Here is a 14,686-nt window from a genome sequence, read left to right on the forward strand (position 1 = left end):
GCAGGCCACTGTAAAGCTTTAATAATAATAATAATACAAGACCTGGAAAACGACAGTGTGTAGTAACACATAATTAACATACATACAAGACTTGGAAACAGGTCGCCAGTGCTTAAATTACAAGGCGAATACCACACCTACAACATCAGTGCGTGGAATTACAAAACAAAAGACAAATCTACATGAAACAGGTTTCCAGTTGGTAAATACAACCCGAATTACATGTCTAGTTCATCTGTTCAAACGAAACTTCGACGATTTCCACAACACTGACATGTGTTCACTAAAACACAAACCTGATTGTCGACTGTTGTATTCCGCCTTGAAAAGATGGTTTAATACACCCAACAGCACCGTACCGCACCGTACTTTTCATCCTTCATCCCAGCGGCACTAAATAGAAATTTTCATAATGTGTTACGCACGTGATCGTGCAGCCACGAGGCGGACATGCGGCGAGACGGGATGGGAGACACAAGGTGGTCGTCAAGAAGTAAAGTATGCTGATCTGTAAAGCTTTATGGATGGGCAGATACTCGCAACAGATGTTGAGTACCAGATCTGCTACTAGAAGTCGTCTGCCATTGTTGAGGCCATTGTTTAAGAGTCCAGAACGGAATGATTCGTGAAGAGAAATCCTGACGATAACAGCAGTAGAAGGATATATGTTAACGCAGTAGTGGAAGGGAAAGAACATACTTTTAGTCTCTTACTGCTGTAACTCTTCTCCAGATTGCCAGCGCCCGTTAATTAGAAACTTACTGAAATACCGCCCCACCATTCTTCAAAAGTTTCTTACGTGTAAACGAATAGTGTTTAAGAGATGCTCTGTATATAGAATTAACAGTTGTTGGAAATGCTGATGGAAAGGGAACCCAATGATAGTACTAGTGGAAGAGAAGGACTTGCCACCAGTCAGACAATATGTAGTATATTCGTAGATAGTCGTTCTTAGCATTTAGAGTGTAATCTTGTTTTGAGATGCTGGATGGCAACATTGGACAGGAAGACTAGCCGAGTATGATACTGGTAGAGAAAGATTAGCCAGCAGTGAGATGGTACATGCTTGAAAATATTTCTTGGAAGATATTCCAGAAGAAAAAAAGCAGTAGTAGTGGAATAGGAAGACCTGTCAACATGATGGTATGTACAGCACTTTAAATGGTTATTTATATGTAAAACGTTGCATTTAGAGTGACATATTTCTTGTAAGAAATGCTGTCTATATTGGAAGAAAGAAAAGTGAACGAGAGTTCTAGTAGAAGTGGAAGACCTGATATCAGTGGGACGGTATGTACAGCATTCTTGAATGATTATTATTGTGTAAAACTTTAGTGAAAGGAATACTGACTATATTGAAAGAATTAAAAGCGGACTAGTATACTAGTAGAATAGTATATTAGTAGAATAGAAAGAACTGCCAGTGGTGGGACGGCATGTATAGCATTCTAGAATGATTATTTTAGGTATGAAACACTGTTTAGAGTGAACTATTTTATTTCTCAGAAGAAATGCTGACTGCTTTTGAAGGAAGATAAGCGGACTACAGTACAAGTAGAATAGGAAGACCTGCCAGCACTGTGATGGTATGTACACAATTCTTGAATACTAGTGATTATTGTTTCTATAAATCTTTGTATTTAGAGTGAAATATTTCTCAGAAGAAATGCTAACTACTTTTGAAGAAAGATAAGTGGACTATAGTATAAGTGGAATAGGAAGACCTGTCAGCACTGTGATGGTATGTACAGAATTCTTGAATACTAATGATTTTAAATCTTTGCATTTAGAGTGAACTATTTCTCAGAAGAAATGTGACCGGATTTCATATAACAAGACTTCCACACACACAAAATCAAACTTACGATTTTACCAGAAATGGATTGCTGGTCTAATACACTATCATATTTCACACTGTACTTCCTTCAGCACTGGCAAGTCTGGTTTCTGTAGCAGCTTTCTTCCGACCCTGTCAAAGCCACGAGTGTGAGATTGACACCATTAAATGGCCATGGCTTTGTGATAATGGTGTGTAGTGAGCTGGGACTTCACAGAGAGCTCGCCAATAGTGTTCTCAATCAATTTGGAGTAATTTGAGGGCCATGGAGGGCCATGGAGAGCCCAAACTTGGCCTCTGGACTCCAATCGTCTTCTTACTCCATTTTATACCCGTATACCCGTATATTAAGACCACCGTCCACCCCCACCCTCCCACCCTTAGTACTACCATCTGTGATATTATTACCCGCTCGAAAAAAGCTGCTCAAAACAGGGAAAGTTTGGGTATCAGAAATGTATACACCCACTCAGTGATAGCTAGTGAACAGATGAACAATTGGTGCAAATTTTGTTTGCACAGCTGTAGGCACTGGGAAGTTATTACACAATGATTCCTTAAAATCGCCATATCTCCTAACAAAGCTTTGTGCGTCGAAGCCTTGTTTTGTCAAATTCAGTCACAAATGCTGACTACTTTTGAAGAAAGATAAGCGGACTATAGTACAAGTAGAATAGGAAGACCGGCCAACACTGTGATGGTATGTACAGAATTCTTGAATACTAAAGATTTTATAACTTTGTATTTAGAGTAAACTATTTCTCAGAAGAAATGCTGACTACTTTGAAGAAAGAAATGCGGACTATAGTACAAGTAGAGTAGGAAGACCTGCCAGCACTGTGATGGTATGTACAGAATTCTTGAATACTAATGATTATTGTATCTATAAATCTTTGTATTTAGAGTGAAAATTTTCTCAGAAGAAATACTGACTATACGCAAGAAAGTAAAGTAGACTAGAGTACAAATAGAAGAGCAAGACCTGATGTACAGCACTTTTGGTGATTATTTTATAAGTAAAACTTGATAAGTAAAACTTTTGTGTTTATAGATTGAAATCTTTCTCGGAAGAAATGCATGCTTACTATGCAAGAGAGAATGGACTTGAGTGCTGCTAGTAGAAGAGGAAGATTTACTATCAGTGAGATGGTATGTACAGCACTTTTGAATGATTATTTTACTAGTGAATTTAAAAATTGTTAATGTAGAAATGGAAGTAGGGATCAAGCAATAAAAACTACTGAAACAAGTGATTTGAATGATGGCAACTATTACAACATAGCTTTGAGGGGAAATCCTTACATTGGCATCTCACCACATCACCATATATGTTCAATGCCAAAGTAAGGATTTCCCCACAAAGCTATGTTGTAATAGTTGCCATCATTCAAATCACTTGTTTCAGTAGTTTTTATCGCTTGATCCCTACTTCCATTTCTAAATTAACAATTTTTAAATTCACTAGTTTGTTAACTTTTTTTGGTATAGGTATATAGCTATTATTGATCTTTGGCACTGACTGATCTATTAGAGTATCTCGATCTTGCTGCTTGCTTTATGCAAGCTGCTCAATTACTAAATTGAAAGGCATGCAGGGTTTCTATCTCCTGTTTTCTACAATTAGTTACAGCTGGACCATTAATAATGGGCGTGGTCCACTGATCATTAAGTACGAGCGCGCACTCTGATTGATAAGGGCGTGGCAGTGTGTTCTTACTTCACTAGGCTGCTTGATCGCTTTGCAAGTGTTGCTATACAGGCATCTACTTGCCCTTACAGTACGGAATCCGTTATTAGTTTTGTGGCGTCCGAATACGGCTGCTCTAAGGAAAGTGTCGATACGAATCATTAACGCCTCCGTGATTGGAAAAGAAGAAGACGATCCGTAATTGAAGATAAAAGGAAAGGCAAAACGCAGAAGGTAGATATTCGTCGGAACCTGAAAAGGCACATTCCAGCAGCGAGTTAAATATTGTGGCAAAGAATGGTGATCCTTCGCTGCTTCGTTTGGCCTGTAGCCTTGCGAATGTGGTCAGGCAGGCAGGCAGGCAGGCAGGCAGGCTAGCAAACAGACGAAAAATTCTGTTTTAGCAATTTTTTTAGAAATAAAATTCCAGCACTTTTCTAGTCGTTTCCTGATATATAACGCTAGAAATAAAGTTAGAAACTTGAAGACTCTTCAGTAAAAGGATTATTTGCTGTGTGAGATATTTCTAGGATGATTTTTGAGGGATCGAAATTTGAGGCGCGCGCCAAATCCACCCCGATCCCTACTTAAACAGTACTATCGTACTGTTTGATAAGTAAAACTTTGTGTTTAGAGTGAAATATTTCTTGGAAGAATGCTGACTATTTTAGAAGGAAAAGCAGACTATAGTACAAGTATAAGAGAGATCTGCATCAGTTTTCATGGTGTGTAGAGTGGCACTAAAGTTGCTGGTAGTAGCAAAATTAGATGATAGCACTAGAGCAGAAAATGTGACGGTACATACAAAATTCTTGATTATCAGACTATAGTAATGCATCCTGTTTAGAATTTTTGAGATGAAAAGGATTTACGCCAGCACAGAAAGTGATGAATGCAAAAGAGGTATGTTGAGAGTTGTTGCATTTTAATATTTTCAATTGATGTACACTAGAATTGAAAGAAATTGAGAGGGCAATCCCAAGGACGGTGAAGGCTGTATGAAAGAACTGACGGAAGTGAATATGAAGACCAGAATTTCATTACTTTTCATATACTTTTTATATTTAAATGAATATCCGATTTTCGTACCTCGAGTATCCTTAGGGATCACGTGCGCGGCTACGTGACAGCACTTCCATGACGGCGCGTAACTAGGTATATACGATGTATTATGACGGGTAACTACGTCTGGACGTCTTGAAAAATTGGTCCCACGACGGATTACTACTAATCTCGTCGTGGGGTTACAGACGTTTTCCGTAGTTGCCACGTATCTTCGTTAATATGGGAGGAATCCCGGGAAACTTTTCTACCGTATTTGTGGCGAATTTTGCTGTGACTCCTTGTGAACCATCTCCCAAACAGTTCTGGTAGGACAGCAACTCTATAGAAATCACCAGACTCATCAATACATCTTGACAAAAACTCAACATCAATGTCAATCCGTGTCAAACAAGGATGGCTTCTTATTAGGGAAAGTGTAGACAACAAAGTCAACAAACTCAACATGATAAGCCAGCATTTGGTTTAGGTCTGATAGTAGTACTGATGTGTTGATGGTAGTATTCCTTCCTCAATAAAGGTAGCCAACTCAGCATCTAAATCCTTTGTGTAATGTGGGAATTTTATCTCTACTACACCATCTCCACAACAGGCATATTGTCAAAGGCCATCACGAGTTGCCGCAGTAAATGGATATTCCTCACTTATCACTAAGCTCACACAAAATGCCTCAAACTTGGCATGTCATCTCTCCATTTCAGTGATATAAAGTTCAGGGGCGATGTCTTCATTATCACAACCCCATCTAGTTGCTGCAGTAAAAAAACTATGTCTTCTCCCACATCCAGTAACTCTTTGTAGGTCAGCTCTTCATTTTCTGGTTTATATAAAAATGGCACTAAATCATCTGGCCCATTTTGTATATAAGAATCACAGGATGGAAGTAGCAAAGACAAAACAGCTGGATTATGCTTTATAGTATTATTAAAGAATAAAGTAGCTTCATTCTCAATTATTGGCACCATATTAGGATTGAGACTTCCAACTGTGCTTCGGCCATTTGAACAAGGGAAATCACTGGTAGCTTCAATCTCAGCAGGATCTGTCAACATTTCATGAACATTGTTGCAATGTGCACCTTGCTTCACTGCCAAAATGGTAGATTTTGGTTTTGAAAAATCTATGTCAGCAATCTTTGCATAAGGAATGCTGTCGATGCTAGCTGGCATATTACATGCACATGGAATTTCCGTACAAGTTTTTAATGATATGTTGCATCAATACAAAATAGGATAGCACTAACATGTGAGCACACCTCTCCAAGACCTGCCATGCAGGTACAGTGTGCACATATCACCACACCATCCATATCAGTTTTCACCCAAACATTCAGTGGAGAATTATTTGCTCTCTGTGAATGCCTTACCTACAGAAAAATATTAGTAGTTAATCACAAATGCATGCATACAAAACAGTGACACTAGTATGATTTATACCAAACTAAAGCATACTACACTGAGCCTTATATTTGTCATGACAGTCTGCTACAGAGCCTTTATTTGTGATTATAGTCCGCAACAGCAACACTTACCTTGCCCACTACAACAAAGTAGTTTGCCACTACTCTGCCTTGAACTTGGCTGCAAAATCCACTGGCAAAATACTTGAAAAGAATCCATACTCTTGCACGCCTTGAATCGCTTCCCAGTACAGAAACTTGTAGTCAGCATGAAGTAGTTGAAAATGTCGGTATTTCTCACAGGTGGCAAGACATCAGCCTTAAGTGAGCTGGATTCAAAGTAGTAAGGGCCTCCAATGTCTCTGGTATTCTCTAAGTATCTTCTTTTGTTGGAAACTACAGGTCCCTCAGCATATTCACTCAACTTCGCAGTTGCACTTGTCTCCATATCTAAAAACATTGTTCAGGAATATGGCGGATTGTTTACATTGCTTTGGAGATAGAAGAACTCTATAGCATGCGTGATAGCAGGTTCATTGAGGATACTACACTGATCATGTTCACCTAGCGCTGATGTTTATGGCCGAATTTGCACCGATTTCACCGACTGTAAATAAACGCTCCTGTAGTTAGAGGTGTCTTAACTTTAAGAAAGGTTCTAAAAGACCACAAAATAAATCAGCAGTTAGCGTATGTGATGTTGTTATCCTATGAGCGCACGTATGGAAATTAACTCACCACTTCCCAGAAAAATGGCTGGTCATAATCAAGCAAAACTACTCCATATGTTTAATGACATATCAAAGATTGTCCCATGAAGCACAAGAGTAAATGAATCAAATTTTGAGAAAATTGCTTATGATGGCTCTCGCAAGAGAGGCGGAGTTCCAAGATTTGTACTAAATAAATTTAACTAACCAAAGAACTTATGATAGCAAATCCAAGGCTGTAGAACTATCACAGTCTAAGATATAAGAGTAAAAAAGGGGCGGCTCGAGCTAAAGAGTATGCGAAGGAGAAGAATACAACGTTTTCAGCAAAATTTCATGCAGTGTTTAATACTTTAATATAACAGGGATTACTTACTTAGTAATACGTTTATATATATTATAACAAAGGTTTTGTTGTATCGCGAGGCCTTTTTACAAAAGTATAGTTGTAAAGGTATGTTTTAGGTGTGCGTTCTATAAGAGTTAGTCATTCATGAAAATAACTCACGGTAGTCGTGTGCCCTACTTTCCTTGGCTGCGTGACTCGCTACAATGAGTCTTGATTTAAGCATTGTAATCAACAAAGTTCACATAAAAATAGCTTTGAATTCAATACAGGTAGCTATTTAATTTGAATGAACTTCACATGTGGCCGAATTTAAGATAGTAGGACAGAGGTAATTTTGGAGCTTTGTAATTCACAGCCAATAAGGACTAAGCCAAATATCTGGATATGTTTGGAGAGTATAAGGGATGCTATTTCATGTCAAGTACAGAAAGACTTGATCAGCTTCAAGCATCACGAGCAGTGCCACTTGATCGATAATACATATTTCTGACCGGATTTGCAAAATAGGGTCTTCCACACACATCAAATTTACTAAATTTGACAATCCATAACTTCACACTGGAAAAAATCTAATGACTTGAAATTTTGTCAGTAGTGAGTAACAACATAGCTTAATGGCTGGAAAAATTGTAGGCTTATATGTTACTTGAACACAAAGCTATGGTCTTCCAAGTTCATAGAATTATATGTGTGTGGAAGACCCCTTTTCGAAAATCCGGTCACATTTTTGTCCGAGAATTGAGAACATTCGGACAGGTCACTTTTGCAGCTCCTACAGCCAGATGAAGAAAGCTGCAGGTCTGAATTTTTACATGCAAGCATTTATGGCCTAAACCTCTTCAAAGGCATAGCAAGAGCAGAAATGCTCTTTGCGGATTTTAATGCGTCCGAACCGATAGTGGTCGAACATTGGTGGCTTACTCTAACAGGGAGTAAGAAAAACAATTTTCACACCTATGTAGCTCTGTGATCCATTATCTGATTGGAGCCAAATTTGCTAAAGAAGTTCCGTCCAGTTAGGGGAGTCTACATACCAAATTTGAAGATCGCTCCAACTATTTCCCATCTACGACCGAAAAATACGCTTCAATTTCTTGGGTTTTTTTCTTCTTCATTTCGCACTTTGAAAATCCTACATAAACACGAATGCCTGCTCCAATTGGACTGAAATTTGCCACACATAAAGGGGTAATTAAGGCGAATCTCAAGACCAACTTTGGTAGCAATCGATGAACATCCACAGAGTCATGACGATTATTTGCGTAAAATATGGTCGAAGATCTATCACGCCCGCAGCGTAAACACCTTGGAGGAATGAGTTTAAAATTGCTATGTAGATGGAGAAACCATCATAGGAGTGCCTTTGTGTGTTTGAAAACAATCGAAATAAAGGCCATGGAGATATGACACAAAATACAACGTGTGCCACAATTACGCGATTAATTTTCATGAATAAATTTTCACACCTAACAGGCAAACCGCTTAGAGAAATGAGCTGGAAATCGGTATGTAGCTGGAATAATTATAATAGAAAGTCCTTGCAGTAGTACAGAATATTCGGAGTACAAACCACCGAATTATGATTCGAAAGGCATCTACGCGTAGCAAATGCAAGATCGAGATACTCTAATAGAACAGTCACCCTAATAGAGCATTCAGCTATGTTTATAACTTACTCCATTATAGAATCATATTACATTGCAAGTTATTCTGTAGGGAATTCAGCTTCAAGCAGTTATTCTGATAGACAATTCAGCTACAGGCAAGTCACCCTGTAGAGAATTCATCTAGAAACAAGTCACACTGTAGAGCTATCAGCAAGAAGACATCATCTTGTAGACGGTTCAGCTACAAGAAACCATCTTGTAGAGTGTTCAGCTGCAAAAAATCACCCTGTAGAGAGTTCAGTTAAAAACAGATCACCCTGTAGAGAGATCACCTAGTAGAAGTCACCTTGTAGAGAGTTCAGCTACAAAGAAATCACCGTGTAGAGAGTTCAGGTGAAAATAAATCACCCTGTGGAGAGACTAGCTAGAAACAAATCACCCTGTAGAGAGATCAGCTAGAAGAAAATCACCCTGTAGAGAGATCAGCTAGAAGAAGGGTTCAGTTACAAAGAAACTGTCATGCAGAGAGCTCAGCTGCAAACAAATCACCCTGTGGAGAGTTCAGCTAAGTATATATCACCCTTACGCGACAAAAATCACCTTTACGGAATAATATTAGTCCATCTAACATCAAATATAGCGTTAAAACAAGAAAATATTTACTGGCGGCGGGATATAGAATTTTTTTAAATCGTCAAAACTCGAAATTTCGTCTCACTCACTCACTCACTCACTCACTGACCACAGTCGCAAGTCTAGAGCCCAAAAGAAGCAGCGCACGGTCACCATTTTACGCCACAACAACAAACTTACCGGTGGGATGTGCCTTTTGGGGTTCCGACGAGTGTGCACCCTGTGCGCCTTGTCTTTTATTTTATCTTCAATCAGGCTGCTTGTCTTCTTCCTCATCCAACGAAACCATACCTAGGCGTTAATTTTCCATACCAACACCACAGCTTAATTCACGATAAATACGGGTAAAGCGGTAGCCCGTCTTTATGCATGGAAATGGGATAGTTACGAACTCATACCCGTATATGGACAATTACGGGGTTCGTTAAAGTGCTACTATTAACTCAACCTCGTATATAGACAATTATGAGTTTCGTTAAAGTGTCACGATTCTACTAGTATTGTATTAAAGAATGTCTACCGAGCAGAGTGACAGGAAACGGCGAAAGAGAGCTTGGGTATATTGCGAACATTGCAATCGAACAGTTTCAGTACCTTGACTTGGCACCGCCACAAGAGATTCCGGCTTATGCCAGACGAAGAGACATCATTAATCAGTAGCAGCAGTAGCTCGAGCGATGAAGAACTTTGTTGTTGAAGCTCACCATATAGACTTGGAGGAAAGTGATCGTAAAGAGGAAGACACATACTGTGTGTATGATACAGTAATGTAAGAGGCACTTATAAATGTCTACTAGCACCTGCCCAAGTAAAGGGACGGTTAAAAGGACTGGATAAAGGGACTGAGGACACGAGTTAATGGCAGAGTAACTCCAAGTGACGTTGGTACATATTAGAAGTGCAATTTAAAGCTAGATTCAGCAAATCTATTAGAGCGTTTAAATTAATTATCCCGGGTTTTCTTAAGCACCTATCAACATTAAGCCCTACTACCCTCCCGGATTACTAGGGGATTAGTGGAGGATTTAGGCCCAATTTAATCAGAAACTTTGCTCCGCTAGTATTTGATTGCTTTAGGCATTTGTTTAGCTTGAAAGCTATAAGATTTAGCTAATCATTTTCCTGAAGAATATTCCAGCCATACTACATGGAGATTTGACCATTGGTTGTTCCCCAGTTGGTGGAGAATTAAATTTTTCGAAAAGTCAAATCCCCACCATTTATACCACTACGTCTGGTGGTGGAGGTGTTGGATAACATTGATAATATAATAGCGTAATGTATAGTGGCATGTAGCTTTACCACTGCATGTACTTTACAGACAGAAATAACCCATCTGACAGAGGCAGAGTATGACAGTACAATACAGCTAAAATCATGATAAATATGGGGATTTCGATAGCTCATCTTTGTAACTGAAAATGGGTAAGGACGTACTGATATGGGCTTACGTCCGTTCATGGATATTGATGGAGAACATACTGTTCTTGGAAATGATCATGATAATAACATCGACAGAACCTAGGACCATGGACTAAACCACGAGGAAAAAACTAGCATGCATGATGGTGAACACTAAATAACTAGTTCAACACTGACCGCACAAGCATTATAACTGAAGAGTGTAGAAGTCCCATGATTTTCACTACAATGGCAGATTCGCGGTTGCATAGAAACCAGAAATCACTAAATGTTACGTAGTCCCTAACAGAGTAATCACCCTAGCTAATAAAGCAGTCACTCTAATAGAGCAGTCACCCACCAACTAACATTATAATCGGGTGCAAATAAAACACTACTTAGATTGTCAATAAACTACAGTTGCATTATATTGCACAATAGATCACAACATCTGGAAATTCAGCAAGTCTTCAAAGGCCTCATCCTCATAATGTCTAATCTTTAAATTCAACATGAGGTTGGAGGTTGCCTAAGTTCTGATCTCCAATCTTTGGGTAGTACTTTCTTCCACTGTCTTTCTTACTAGCCAATGAAGGTCTATAAAATACAGGTATTTGCACTATTTGATAGTCAGTGTGAAAATACAAAACAACCAACACACCTAGACTATGACACAGGTATCCCTTAGAAATAAAATACGCATAGCAGCAGGTTGCCAGTGTATGGATATACAACAGAAAATTTTTCACAAACATGCAACACTCAGATACAGGTCGCCAGTGCTTGGATACACAACACACCTACAATACCCGGATACAGGTCCCCAGTACGTAACACGATAGACACATCTACAACACCCGAATACAGGTACCCAGTAGTGCTGAAACGAATAGCAATTTTTACTATTCGAATAGTTATGAACAAAATGACCGATTGTTCGATTATTCTTTAAGCATGACTAAGCACTGAAATCTTTGAGTTAAAATATTTCTACCTCTGGAATTTTTCAGTGTGAATATGCCACTTTGTTCACAATTTAAAGCTTCTAGGTTGGCTTCATCCATCTGATCACAGCTTACTAGAGTGCTAACGAATAATTGAACAGTGAGTTAACAAATCGAGTAATATCATGCCGACCGAATATTTGATTGTCTAATTAATCGTTTCAGCACTAGTCCGCAGTACATCAATACACAACACAATTGACACACCTACAAGACCTGAATACAGGTCGCCAGTGCGTGGATACACAACACAACTGACACACCTACAAGACCCGAACACAGGTCACCAGTGCACGGATACGCAACACAATTGACACACCTACAAGATCCGAAAACAGGTCGCCAGTGTGTGGATACACACCACAATTGACACACCTACAAGACCCGGACACAGATCGCCAGTGCGTGGATACACAACATAATTGACACACCTGCAAGACCCGGACACAGGTCGCCAGTGTGTGGATACACAACACAATTGACACACCTACAAGACCCGGACACAGGTCGCCAGTGTGTGGATACACAACACAATTGACACACCTGCAAGACCCGAACACAGGTCGCCAGTGCGTGGATACACAACATAATTGACACACCTACAAGACCCGGACACAGGTCGTCAGTGCGTGGATACACAACATAATTGACACACCTGCAAGACCCGGACACAGGTCGCCAGTGTGTGGATACACAACACAATTGACACACCTACAAGACCCGGACACAGGTCGCCAGTGTGTGGATACACAACACAATTGACACACCTGCAAGACCCGAACACAGGTCGCCAGTGCGTGGATACACAACATAATTGACACACCTACAAGACCCGGACACAGGTCGCCAGTGCGTGGATACACAACATAATTGACACACCTACAAGACCCGAAAATAGGTTACCAGTGAGTGGATACACAACACAATTGACACACCTACAAGACCCAAAAACAGTTCGCCAGTGATTGGATACACAACACAATTGACACACCTACAAGACCCGGACACAGGTCGCCATTGCATGGATACACAACACAATTGACACACCTACAAGACCCGAAAACAGGTCGCCAATGCGTGGATACACAACATAATTGAAACACCTACAAGACCCGAAAACAGGTCGCCAGTGCGTGGATACACAACACAATTGACATACCTACAAGATCCGAAAACAGGTCGCTAGTGCGTTGATACACAATACAATTGACGCACCTACAAGACCCGGACACAGGTCGCTAGTGCGTTGATACACAATACAATTGACGCACCTACAAGACCCGGACACAGGTCGCCAGTGCGTGAATACACAACACAATTGACATACCTACAAGACCCGAAAACAGGTTGCCAGTGCGTGGATACACAACATAATTGACACACCTACAAGACCCGAAAACAGGTCGCTAGTGCGTGGATACACAACATAATTGACACACCTACAAGACCCGAAAACAGGTCGCTAGTGCGTGGATACACAATACAATTGACGCACCTGCAAGACCCGGACACAGGTCGCCAGTGCGTGGATACACAACACAATTGACACACCTACAAGACCCGGACACAGGTCGCCAGTGAGTGGATACACAACACAATTGACACACCTACAAGACCCGAAAACAGGTCGCTAGTGCGTGGATACACAATACAATTGACGCACCTGCAAGACCCGGACACAGGTCGCCAGTGCGTGGATACACAACACAATTGACACACCTACAAGACCCGAACACAGGTCGCCAGTGAGTGGATACACAACACAATTGACACACCTACAAGACCCGAACACAGGACGCCAGTGCGTGGATACACAACACAATTGACACACCTACAAGACCCGAACACAGGTCGCCAGTGAGTGGATACACAACACAATTGACACACCTACAAGACCCGAACATAGGACGCCAGTGCGTGGATACACAACACAATTGACACACACCAGCCCATAAATAACAACACACCAAGAAAGAGGTTAACAGTATGTGGAATTACAACAAGGGTGACGCATATACAAGGTCCGAGAACAGGTCACCAGTTTGTGCAACTACAACATGGATAACACCAATACTTTGGAGCTCGTCTAGTTCGCCATTAACAAAATCGACACACTAAAATGTATATTAGAACACGAACCTGACTACAGAGTGTAATCTTCACGAAATTGTAGAACACGGGTCAGCATTGTACTACATCACACTGTAACGCTCGCACTGGATTGCTTGTCCTACGGCACTAATTAGAGTTGTCTGACAGTGTGCTTCTCACGTGATGATGTAACTGTTGAACATGGCGATGGAACTCAGCATGAAGTAACCACTGTTGTTGTTGTGAAGTTCGCATCGTATGCAAGCGCTTTGTAGATGGTAAAGTGCTCGTACCAAAGGATGAGTGACGGATCGACTAGTAGTCCACCATTATTTGAAGACTTCACGTGTTCAGAATACGATACGTGGAAAAGAAGTAATTTTACTTGAATGATGCCTCTGAAAAACGTAGTAACAGTGGATGGAATGTGCTAGTCGCGTAAAAAGTTTCTTCCTATTGGCGCTCATTAATAAGAAATTTGGACGGGAAAGTCGTTTCTAAGAGACTACCAAGTATGTTTAGTATTTACACTGTTCAATCACAACATTATTTATATCTAGAGTAAGCAGATCACAGATGAATTGACATTTCAGGTGATCAGCTACAACAGTTCTTAAGATCCTCTCAGTGGATACATCAGCAATGAGATGGTGAGTACAGAATTCTTGAATGTTAAATAATGCTTTGCTTAGATCAACAAAAGAATTGTTGGAAGCAGAAGAAGAGCTGATTAGAGAACAAATGGAAAAAAAAGAACTGGCAAAGCAAAAGGGCGCTTTTGATTCTGAGGGATACAGCTATAAATACTGATGATAGTGCAAGACCTGAAAACAGTGAGATAGTGCATAGTAGGGTGATCGTTTTGGTTAGGGTGAAACAATTCTTGGAAAGGCTAATGACAGTAAT

General features: G+C 40.2%; 1 protein-coding gene and 4 long non-coding RNA genes across 7 annotated transcripts in view; 3 read left to right on the forward strand and 2 right to left on the reverse strand.

Annotated features, from left to right (window-relative positions):
- Window positions 1-14,686, reverse strand: part of LOC136258576 (uncharacterized) — a 291,117-nt gene that overhangs the window by 96,085 nt on the left and 180,346 nt on the right. The window lies entirely within an intron of this gene.
- On the forward strand, window positions 999-1,395 carry LOC136258441 (uncharacterized). The gene is made up of 3 exons (XR_010702790.1): window positions 999-1,143; window positions 1,194-1,290; window positions 1,336-1,395. It is a non-coding gene; the product is annotated as an uncharacterized lncRNA (long non-coding RNA).
- On the forward strand, window positions 1,426-1,816 carry LOC136258439 (uncharacterized). Its single transcript, XR_010702788.1, has 3 exons — window positions 1,426-1,586; window positions 1,645-1,741; window positions 1,791-1,816. It is a non-coding gene; the product is annotated as an uncharacterized lncRNA (long non-coding RNA).
- On the forward strand, window positions 2,461-4,604 carry LOC136258440 (uncharacterized). Its single transcript, XR_010702789.1, has 7 exons — window positions 2,461-2,537; window positions 2,587-2,682; window positions 2,741-2,838; window positions 2,889-2,986; window positions 4,159-4,321; window positions 4,372-4,427; window positions 4,477-4,604. It is a non-coding gene; the product is annotated as an uncharacterized lncRNA (long non-coding RNA).
- On the reverse strand, window positions 11,051-13,982 carry LOC136258207 (uncharacterized). Its single transcript, XR_010702618.1, has 2 exons — window positions 13,829-13,982; window positions 11,051-11,282 (listed from the first exon to the last, which is right to left on the reverse strand). It is a non-coding gene; the product is annotated as an uncharacterized lncRNA (long non-coding RNA).

Source organism: Dysidea avara, chromosome 6 (genome assembly GCF_963678975.1).
Source record: "Dysidea avara chromosome 6, odDysAvar1.4, whole genome shotgun sequence".
NCBI lineage: Eukaryota > Metazoa > Porifera > Demospongiae > Dictyoceratida > Dysideidae > Dysidea > Dysidea avara.